Here is a 10,015-nt window from a genome sequence, read left to right on the forward strand (position 1 = left end):
GCATTTCGAACTCCTAACTTCCATCCCAGGTGACAGAAACAATACATGGGATAGGGCTGCTAATCAAACAGGACTGCAACCAGCTTTCCGCCAACGCCTTTCCCGCCACCACAGAGTCCACCGACTTGCTATTCCCCCTCGTAGGACGAAGCCCATTGTCCCCCACAGGTCCACAGAGCAGAGGACAGGGTACAAGACATTCCAACATCTTGTAGAGATACAGAAGGGCCTAGGGCCAATAATAGGTTTACAGCAGTCAATCGGGGATTATTCGGTCCACTCCTCCCTACTAGAAAACTCATGGTACAGGGATATGACAGCAGTGAGGAAAACAACAACAAATGATTCTTGCTATGTATGTTCCTACATCCCCCATGCAGTAGGGACTGACAGACTAATTTTCCCTAAAGAAGTCCTACCACACATTGTTATGTGCCTTCTGCACCTATAACTTTGCCGCATGCAGGGACAGACCCAGGTCAGTAAGGTTGAAATGGACCTTGTGACTGTGAATATCACAACATGGGATTATACCCCCATTTTACACAAGGTTCTCACCGAGACAGCCGCCCTGACAGAGGAGATAGGGAACATGCGTAAAAGAGGATACCCGAATATGGACCATCATGGACCAGTTATCCTGAAACGAGGATTTCTCTCAGTGTCGATGCCCGCAGCAGCTTACGATGAATCCCTACCACATGATGAACGCTTGTGTCCATGCCACAATAGGACTAGAAGCTATTAGCACAGGTTTACACAAAAGGCAAATGGATCCCTGTTGATGGCCTAATATGCAGAGCAGCTTCCTTAGGCCGCCTTGGGCTGGAGAAATAGATAATGAAGGAGACATTGGCTGGGGTGTTGATGAGGACTGTGAACAGATATGGGCTCAGGAAAGTGGCAGGTATACCTGGGGTGGGGATGCAATGTCCGAACCTAAAAGAGCATTTACACTAAAAAACGCTTCTCTTTGTTTCATAGGTAACTGTTCTGTACCTGTTGGGCGTAACACAGATTGCAACACGACTATCTTTAATTTTGATATGCAGTTCGGCACCTCGGCTTTGATGGACTACTACTGGGCTTGCGGAGAACGCCTCTATCTCCAGCTACCACCTCATTGGCTCGGACTGTGTTCCCTTGTGACTCTGCATGAAGTACACCTGGTTGTGCCGGCACCGAATGCCTCTCACATCCTGTCGCATCCAATGACAAGTGATGTCACATTCCTCCACCGCCACCGGCAATCAGCTGAGTACTTTGCAACCGATGCCCTTGGTAACATTCCTCAGGAGTTCCGCCTCTTCAACGAGGCCCAGCTCTTCTTCAGAAGGGTAGTTCCAGTTTTCCAAACGAATGCAAATGCCCGCTGGCTAGAAGTGACCCGCTACGAGGTCATGAAGGCCATCAACAGCACCAGGGATGGACTAAATGCAATTAGGGAAGAGCTGCGCCCCTTAAGACATCGCTACTTCCTCGGCATGCTGACTGCCAAAGATGGTGGTTTGTGCCATAGAATCGGAAAATCCTGCTGTATGTTTATTCCGGGAAACAACGAGGATAACGGATCAATAGCAAGAGCCATTGAGGAGTTGACCAACTTGGGAAAAGATATGACCAAGGAAGGAGGTGCCCCTGGGGACATTGTTCCAACGGACTGGTTCGACTTTGGCTGGATGCCCTCATGGCTGACAGCAATTCTGCATTTAATGATACCCATACTTGGAGTTATGTTGCTTCTGTGTTGCGTCTTTCAGCTAGGGAGCCACTGTATCAAGAAATTTAGCACCAAGATAGTAGGGATGAATTACGCTAGCGCAGGGATTTACAAGGCGGCAGACTATGAAGACATGGATCGTGTTCCTGGGGATGGGACTGGGATACAATTAGAAATGAGTGAGCGAGCAGCATCTGGCACTCACTATGACATACCCACAGTTCCCCACTTCCCCCAGGTAGAAACACCCTGCGTGAGAGCCCCGCATCTGCTCGATATGAATGTCTGCTTGATAGGTCAGGTGGAGAATATGTCGACCTAAGCGAAGGGCAACAGGGCGGGCTCGAGTGCTACGTTAATGACACACCCTGGCCCCCCCTACCAGCAAAAAGATCTCCAAGACACTCCGTAAGAAGAGTGTTCAAAAATTAACAAGAGGAGGGGGATGTTGGAGGGTCAAGTTTTAATGTCCAAAGTTAGTTTGACCATCCCTACCATACACAGTCAGTAAGTAAAAACACACACACACCTTGAAACCCCTGCATATAGGCCTAAGCCAAGGCCCACTGCCTCAAGTTACCCTTTTTTTAATAATAAAATCTACTAGGCCCGATGCTCTTGAAAATGCATTTCTTTTGTGCACAACACAGTGATGTAGCTCAGGCTACCGCAGAACCACAGAAACTTTCCACAGTTACAAGTACAGGCGCTTCACACCCTTCACAGGCCCTGCTGGTACATCCTTGACATTTCACAAGTATTGTTTGCTTCATTTTTTAGCATGCAATGTTCCAGGCTTGCTCAGATGAAACCGCAGCAGCACCACAGCAGCACCTTGCAATGGCAACGCCTGCCTTTAAGTTCCGGTCTCATATGTATTTTTAGAGATATGTACGCTACGTATATTCTTTGTTTATATTTTGCGGTCAGGCATGACAGACCACCCGCCCAAACACCTGACACCCTGGCCTCTCACTTCGATGTTCTCAGGACTTTAGCCCCACCACTCTAGGCATGTGGTCATGCTGTAGGCGTGCGGTCAAGCACCTGCTCCATTACCTACGTCAATGCGGTCTGGCCATTTTCTGCTCTGAACAGGTATAACAGGCCCAGCACACCGTTTAGGACTCAGAACTCTCCTGCAAGTGCTTGGCACGAGCGTGGGTTCTCTGGGCGGCCGTTTATCTGACTTGGGACTTCAAGCCTATTTCTCAGGTTGTACCTCCCAATCTAGATAACCTATTTGCCTTTTTAAATCTCTCTGACTACTCTCAGCATTTTTCATTCACACCCAATTCCTTGCATTTAAGGTCTCTTAAAATTATGTATCTTGCATGACTAGTTTAGTTTAGAATGGTTTGTCTCTAGGCACTACTATTTCATAGTGTGTTTTGTATCTTTTGTTCCCTAACTGATTTCAATTGCGCCATTTTCAGCAGATCCTTATTCCAGCCTGCTTTATAGACTTTTGAGCATTATAGAAATAATCATGTGTTTTATTCCTGACGGAGTGAAGTCAGGTTTATTAATGGTTTTTGCTTAGTTGTATGAAATGACTTGCATTTATTGATATACTTTTGACTTAATGAATAAAGTGCCACTTCAACATGACTCTTCGTCGTCTTATATCTTTCTTTCTTGCTTCTCAGTGAAGTGGTGTGTTGTAATTGAAGTAGAGAGGCGGATATCGAAGTATTAATGGATAAAGGATATTTATTAAGTACTACAGAGAATAACTGGTGTTCCCATCAGAAAGCCAGGGAGCTAACTGACAAGGAAGAATCCAGACAAAGCAAAGGTATGAAACGTATCCCTACATGAAGTTTCTTTTTCTTGGTTACAGCTTCTCTCAGCTTAAAAATTTTCTTTTCTTGGCCACAGTTTCTCTCTGCTTGAAATTTTCTTTTCTTGGCCACAGCTTCTCCCAGCTTGAAATTTAGCCAAGTAAACTTGTGTGGTTCTTTTCTCACCAGTGGAGTTCTCCTCCCTCTGTAGTTGTTCAGCTCCCTTTACTCATCGTCGCCATGTGTTGTAATTGAAGTAGAGAGGCGGATATCAAAGTATTAATGGATAAAGGATATTTATTAAGTACTACAGAGAATAACTGGTGTTCCCATCAGAAAGCCAGGGAGCTAACTGACAAGGAAGAATCCAGACAAAGCAAAGCACAATATGACATCAGAAACATAGAATGCGAGTCTTAAAGCGATACAGCAAAATACAAGTAAAGAGAATACAACATGGTGCTTCTGTGGCTTGTGACCACACCACAACGAAAGGGCATTTAGTTCCCTTTGTCACAGCCATATATGAGAAGTAAGGCAAGTTTCTAATGCATTCAACCACTATTAACCAAAGATTTGCAAACTTCTTTATGCTAGGATTCAAACAAAGGGTGATTTGTGATTTGGAAGATTTCCTCTCTCCTATCATGATGCCAATGGTATCTGGAGATGCGCAAGAGATTAGAGGGCAAAAACATTGTTGAAGCGATACAAAAACAGTGACAGCATGAAAGCCTGAGGTCCTGAAGGGATGGGGAAGTTGGATGCCATGTGGAATTATACAAAATATTCAATACCAGATTGTCAGAATTGCTCTATATCTATATAAAGTATTCAAAGATACATAAACCATGAATGTTAACAGGCTGAGTTTATTAGACAATCTATACTTTTTTTAAATAACAAAACCAGGAAACGGCCACTATAATGCCCCAGCTAAAGGCCTATCTCCTCACTCAACAATGACCTTAAGATCCTTGCAAAAGTGCTAGCCAATAGACTGTAATAACAACCACAATCCATCTGTCACAAGTAAAAATATTCTCAGGCTGCTCATCAAGCCTCAAAATGAAGATGATACATCTCGTGTGTAAAGGACATAACAATGACAATGTAAAGGTGGCCCTCGCACTGGGCTCCAAAATAGCATGTGATTGTGTAGAATGTGGCTGCCTTTTCAGAAACTTAAGAAGAGGTAGTCTGAGTAATGGTTTCATAAACAAAGTCAAATGGGTGAATTCAGATCTGATGGCAAGGGTAAACTATGGGGAATCTCTCTCTAATCCTGTCCTCATTCAGCGAGGCGCCGGACAGGACGGTCCACTCGCTCTACTTTTGTTTGTGCTAGCTTCGAACCACTATCAGCAGCTATTTATCAAATGAGGAGCATACATAGCACTGAAATGCCAGTAGGACAGCGTGTGAAAAAATCTTCACATGCTGTCACTTCCTGGGTGCTAGTTAACCTGAATTAAAGCATTCTATTTAAAAGCTGGAGTTAAAAAAAATTACCTAGACACTGGGACATTTCTGCCTGGGTGAAGGGGTCATTTCTGTTTTTTTCTGTGCTGTACCACCAGATGTTTCCTTGAGATCCCGAGCAGGTAAAAATATACCACCAAACAGCAGCCCTAAATAAGGTGGACGGTCTGAGGTACTACTACTAACGTCCCAATGTCTGCAAGGCAGTCAAGGTGAGCTTCCTGCTGGCGAAGTAAGTGAGGGCTCTGCTGATGTAAACATGATATTCCCTTCAGACTCTAAATAAAGCAGGTGGACAATCAATGTGGCAGACAGGTTACTCTGCCATGTTTGTGATTAAGTACTCAGTTCACCAACTTTGTTTCTGATGTTTTTAAACTTTTGAGGTAGGGGGAACACTGCAGGTGCTTTTGTTACAGGTGCGGATTATTGCAGCCGTGCTGCAAAACCGCCCCGCAGTAACAAAAACGCCCCCACCCTAGCGACCCACCGGGGAAACACCCTGTGCCCTTCTGAACCCTACGACAAAATATGCAAACATGTCTTCCAGCCTACGACTCGCGGTAACCGACAAGCTGCTTTGATCTAAATTAAGTATATATTTTCTTATTCTGTGCTGCAGACTCCACTCAGGTGGCCCTTGGAAAATTAGTTCTCATTTCAATACTGCTTTACAATGATAGCTATCAAAATGAAAAGGCAATATACTTTAGACGAAGAAATGGTAAACACAATCGAGCTCTGTATTTTGTTTCGGTGCAGGAGCATGACGGATGCATGACTTCACACATTCCCAATGTTGCACAGCGGGAGCTGCGAGGCGTAAGCAGAACGTTCCAGAAGGGAGGGCAATGCTCGCTAATGCTGGGATGCCAATACTCCATTCATGCAAAGCTGGAGCGCACTCCCTCAGGAGTGAAACTAAGCAACAGGTGTGCATTTCCAAACCGGGCGAAACATTACTAGAATTTCGTTTTGCAAAGAAAAAAAAGGAAGCGTTTCAATGTTCCAGACATGGGACAGATGTCACTAGTGGAACATAAACACCTTAGAAGCAATTATTGAAAATATGTATTTAAATTGCACTAAAATGATGACAATACAATATTTGGTGGAAAGTGTTACTTACATGAGTGGTTAGTTGGTGATCCATGAACTGTTTAAAAACAAAGTAAGGCAATAACTTGTAACAAAGGTGTAACCTGACATTTGTTCAAGATGGCCTCCTTCAGGGCACAACGAATATTTAAAAACAAATTCACCTATTGTGAGCACATTTCTTTCTTTATATGCTCTGCATGGTAACGTGTGATCAATGTTTTGTATTCATTTTGCAAAATGAAAATTTAATTGGGATGGAATCAAAAGCAATATTTTCCTTAAAGCTCTTGGTCTGTGTCGCCAGCCACATTTAAAAAAAATTGTAATATAAATACATATATATATATATATTTATGAACGCAGAGGAGCTTTTGCTCAGGCCTCTTCAACTATTGGTCTATTCAAGTGTCATTCAGATTTTGATTCCGCTCACCACAGTATACAGAATGCGGCAGTGGGTAAGCCCACTTTAAACATTGGGTCTGTACACTGTGAGGGTGATGACATCTTGCTCTTGCATATGTTGACTTTCACCTAAAAATAGTCAAGTGGGTATGCTAGGCAGATCTCTGTTTTTATGGCTCTTTTATACGTGTTAATTGATTTTTGTAGTGCTTCATTTGATTTCCAAATATATGGACATCTCCTATACACTGTCATTTTTTGCTTTGTATTATTTTTAAATTTTAACATTTAAAAAGCCAGGAGAGATGTTCAAACAGCGCATCATAAGTTGTGGTCCTACTGAAGTCTTGCCTTCCAATGATGCAAAAAATGTATCTGCATATTCTGTTTTTTTCTTTTTTTTTAATGCAGAACCTCTTACTAGGTAATCAAAGAGAAAAGAAAACTTTGATTCAAACATAAAGTCTACATTTTCGCTACGGATCACTTCCTGAAATTACCATTTTCTGTTACTTGCAAACAATGCCAAATCCATAATGATGGGGTATATCATAGCCCAAGGAAAAATTCTCCATCTCCATGTTAAGGTACTCCTTCAATCGCCACAGTTCCTATATCTCTAACGCAAAACACATTTAATATTAACTTGATGCAGAGCAGTGTAAAATCACAGAAATGCTTGGCTCAGTTTCACTGAAAACAGCAGACATGTCATGTAAATGTTCCTTCTGTCAACATTCTTAAAAAAAATCTAAACATTTATGCACATCTATGCATCTTCTCACATAGGAGGAACACTGAGAAGTACGGCCAACTTCTGGACTACCCAGTCTTAAAAATCTGCAAAAAACATCTCTATTACCCTTACCTGAAGGAAAAAAAACCTAGAACAGAAATTATGGGAATCAGCACGAATAAAACAAGATTATTAGGTTGCTGCTTTTTGGACACATAACTGAGAGCGCCTCTTGGTGGTGAAAAAGGCATCTGCATTGTATTCAGAGTTGACATGAAGGAGTTGATTGGGTGCCACTCATGTCAGTGAGCTGCCTGGAAATTGAATACTCAAGACATTTTCCTGCATTTGAATAGACCAACACTATTGCCCACATCCTCATTTTATATTTGGCCAAGTCATATTTTCCATGTGACTAAAAGTTGCAATACTGTCTAGAAATTTGCTAAAAACTGAATGTTTCATCGTACAAGATTTTGTTTGGGCTCAGCCTTGTTTGGGTGTAGTGAGATTCTACTCATCATTTCCCAATAGCCTTAGTGCATTAAGTATTTAAGCTCATTTCTTTGACTCCAGTGTCAGGCCTTGGTTACAACAGGGTCTACTGTCGCAAACTAACATGAGCAAATTCTCCTATTTAAATTGTATCACTTATCACATCTGGTGGTTGCAAAGATAGGGAACCCCAAAACTGTTAAAAGCAATATTTGAGGTTTGTCATAGGAAGCACCAACCCTAACGCAGAAAGTGATGAGCTTGTGTTAAACCTTTGACTTGGATCTTGCAATAGCCTTGCAAAAACACACCAGTCAAACAGGTTAATCTCTAGCAATCCATGGACCATAACATGCTATTTCTCTGCATCTCTGCGCAACACTGTCCCCACCCACAGCCCCAAAAAACAGGACTGAACCTGCAACAGCGCAGCCTGGCTGACCTTTAATCCAGCACAAAATAAAATTCCAGACCTACCGAAGCAGCACTGCACAAGCTCTCACTGAAATACAGAATGTTATATAGACTCCTTTGCACAATGCACAATTCCTAATAAAAGGAAGCCTTCCTCCACTCTCGACCCAAGTTCTCACTGCTCAGATGCAACTGATTTAGCCAACCAGCAGCCTTTCCCCAGCAAAACTTCAAATGACACAAACATGGGAGCAAATCCAATAACGTAAATTGTCCTAGATTGTAGAACCCTCTTCATCTATCATCAAGGAAAATTCCAAAATGTAACTACTAAAATAATCCTTTAGCTGGTAACTGACACCTACACATGCTGTGAATGGGAATGCAGTCCTGGAAAGTGAGGGCACCATGCCGGATCTCGGCTCTACCTGCTATACCTGGGACTTATCTGGGATCTGGACAACGGGGGGAAATATGCTGACTTTGTCCTGGTGTCATTTTCTAACACTGGGACACAATTCAGTAGTGCCTGAGTGCCTTCACGTTGTCTGCATTCTGTCTGGTGCAGCATCCTGCAGGCAGTAAGGAGGCTTTCTTATTTTCCCTTCCAGCCGGGAACAAGTAAATGCCCAAATTTAAACAAGTAGCAGTCCTTCTTGTTCAAGTATCATCCTGATTGAGAGCCACCTGGAGCCTAGCACCTACATGCCAATGCAATGGAAGGAAAGTAAGGTAACAAGCTTATGACTTTACAAGTACTTTAGAGAAACTATGACTTGGAGGCAGGTTTTTGATGTTGTTCAACCCCTTGTGTAAGAGATGGCATGCACTATATGAATTCACGGGTTATCTGTGTGTATGAATTCTTACACTACAAATGATTTAATGGAACATGCTAATTAATTTTTATTTAGATATTTTATAGTGCTCCTCACCCAGTATAGGTTGTCAGAGTGCTTTACATCACACTCAGACACATAATAAATCATACAAGTGTGTGAATCAGTGTACAGCAAATGTTACTTAAGAAAATAGGGGTTATAAGGTGTAGGAATTGCATGTCGTCAATACCTGTAGACGTTATATATTAAGAGTGAACTGTCAAGAGAACACAAGGTCAGGATTTAAAATGTAACACTGTGATTGGGGTTGTCAATAGTAACAAGACTGTTAATTCCCAGAGGAGCACTTCTTTGCAACCTTAAAATAACATATTGAGAAAAAAAATATTAAGGATCTAAAACCATGACTTTCAGTTAGCATGCTGGTAAATAGATCACTGTGCAATATTAGAAGGACTGCAATTTATGCACTGAAATTAACAAAATTATCTCAGTGTCAAAAGCAGTAGCCCACTTACTTATCTGCATAAAATACATATCTGCATGCTACACAGTGAGCTTTGCAGCAGGCACGTTAACCCGCGATGCTACTTTACGAGTCAAAATGTGGTTGTACAAAACACAAAACTCTCCCAAACTCGCAACAACCATCAGAGTTATCTTATCACTATTATAATCCCCTCCAAAAAGCACACAAAGTAAAGAAAAATATTTATTTCAGTTAATAAAAACTACAAAACATGATACAAAACATTGAAAGTGAATAATGCTAAATATTGCCTAGTACCGACATTTTGCCCTTGAAAGTCTCATATGATTACACACAAATAAATGAAAACGTATTCAAAAGTTTTAACATCAATACTGCCAATCTAAAACCTCAAACAAGTAAAATCTCCTCATCAATAAAAAGGGGGGATAGAATAGTTTAGCATTTGTATATGGTTCGGATATATGTCAAGCCAGAAGACACAGCTTTTCGGCCAACAAAGTCTTATATTTCTAGTGACTGTAGTGTCCTTCTACACAGGTTGTA

General features: G+C 41.9%; 1 pseudogene; it reads left to right on the forward strand.

Moving 5' to 3' along the window:
• The first annotated feature begins 794 nt into the window (after positions 1–794).
• LOC147731769 (syncytin-B-like) lies at positions 795–2,152 on the forward strand (annotated as a pseudogene).
• The last annotated feature ends 7,863 nt before the right edge of the window (positions 2,153–10,015 follow it).

This window comes from Lissotriton vulgaris, chromosome 2_1, assembly GCF_964263255.1.
Source record: "Lissotriton vulgaris chromosome 2_1, aLisVul1.2, whole genome shotgun sequence".
Lineage (NCBI taxonomy): Eukaryota > Metazoa > Chordata > Amphibia > Caudata > Salamandridae > Lissotriton > Lissotriton vulgaris.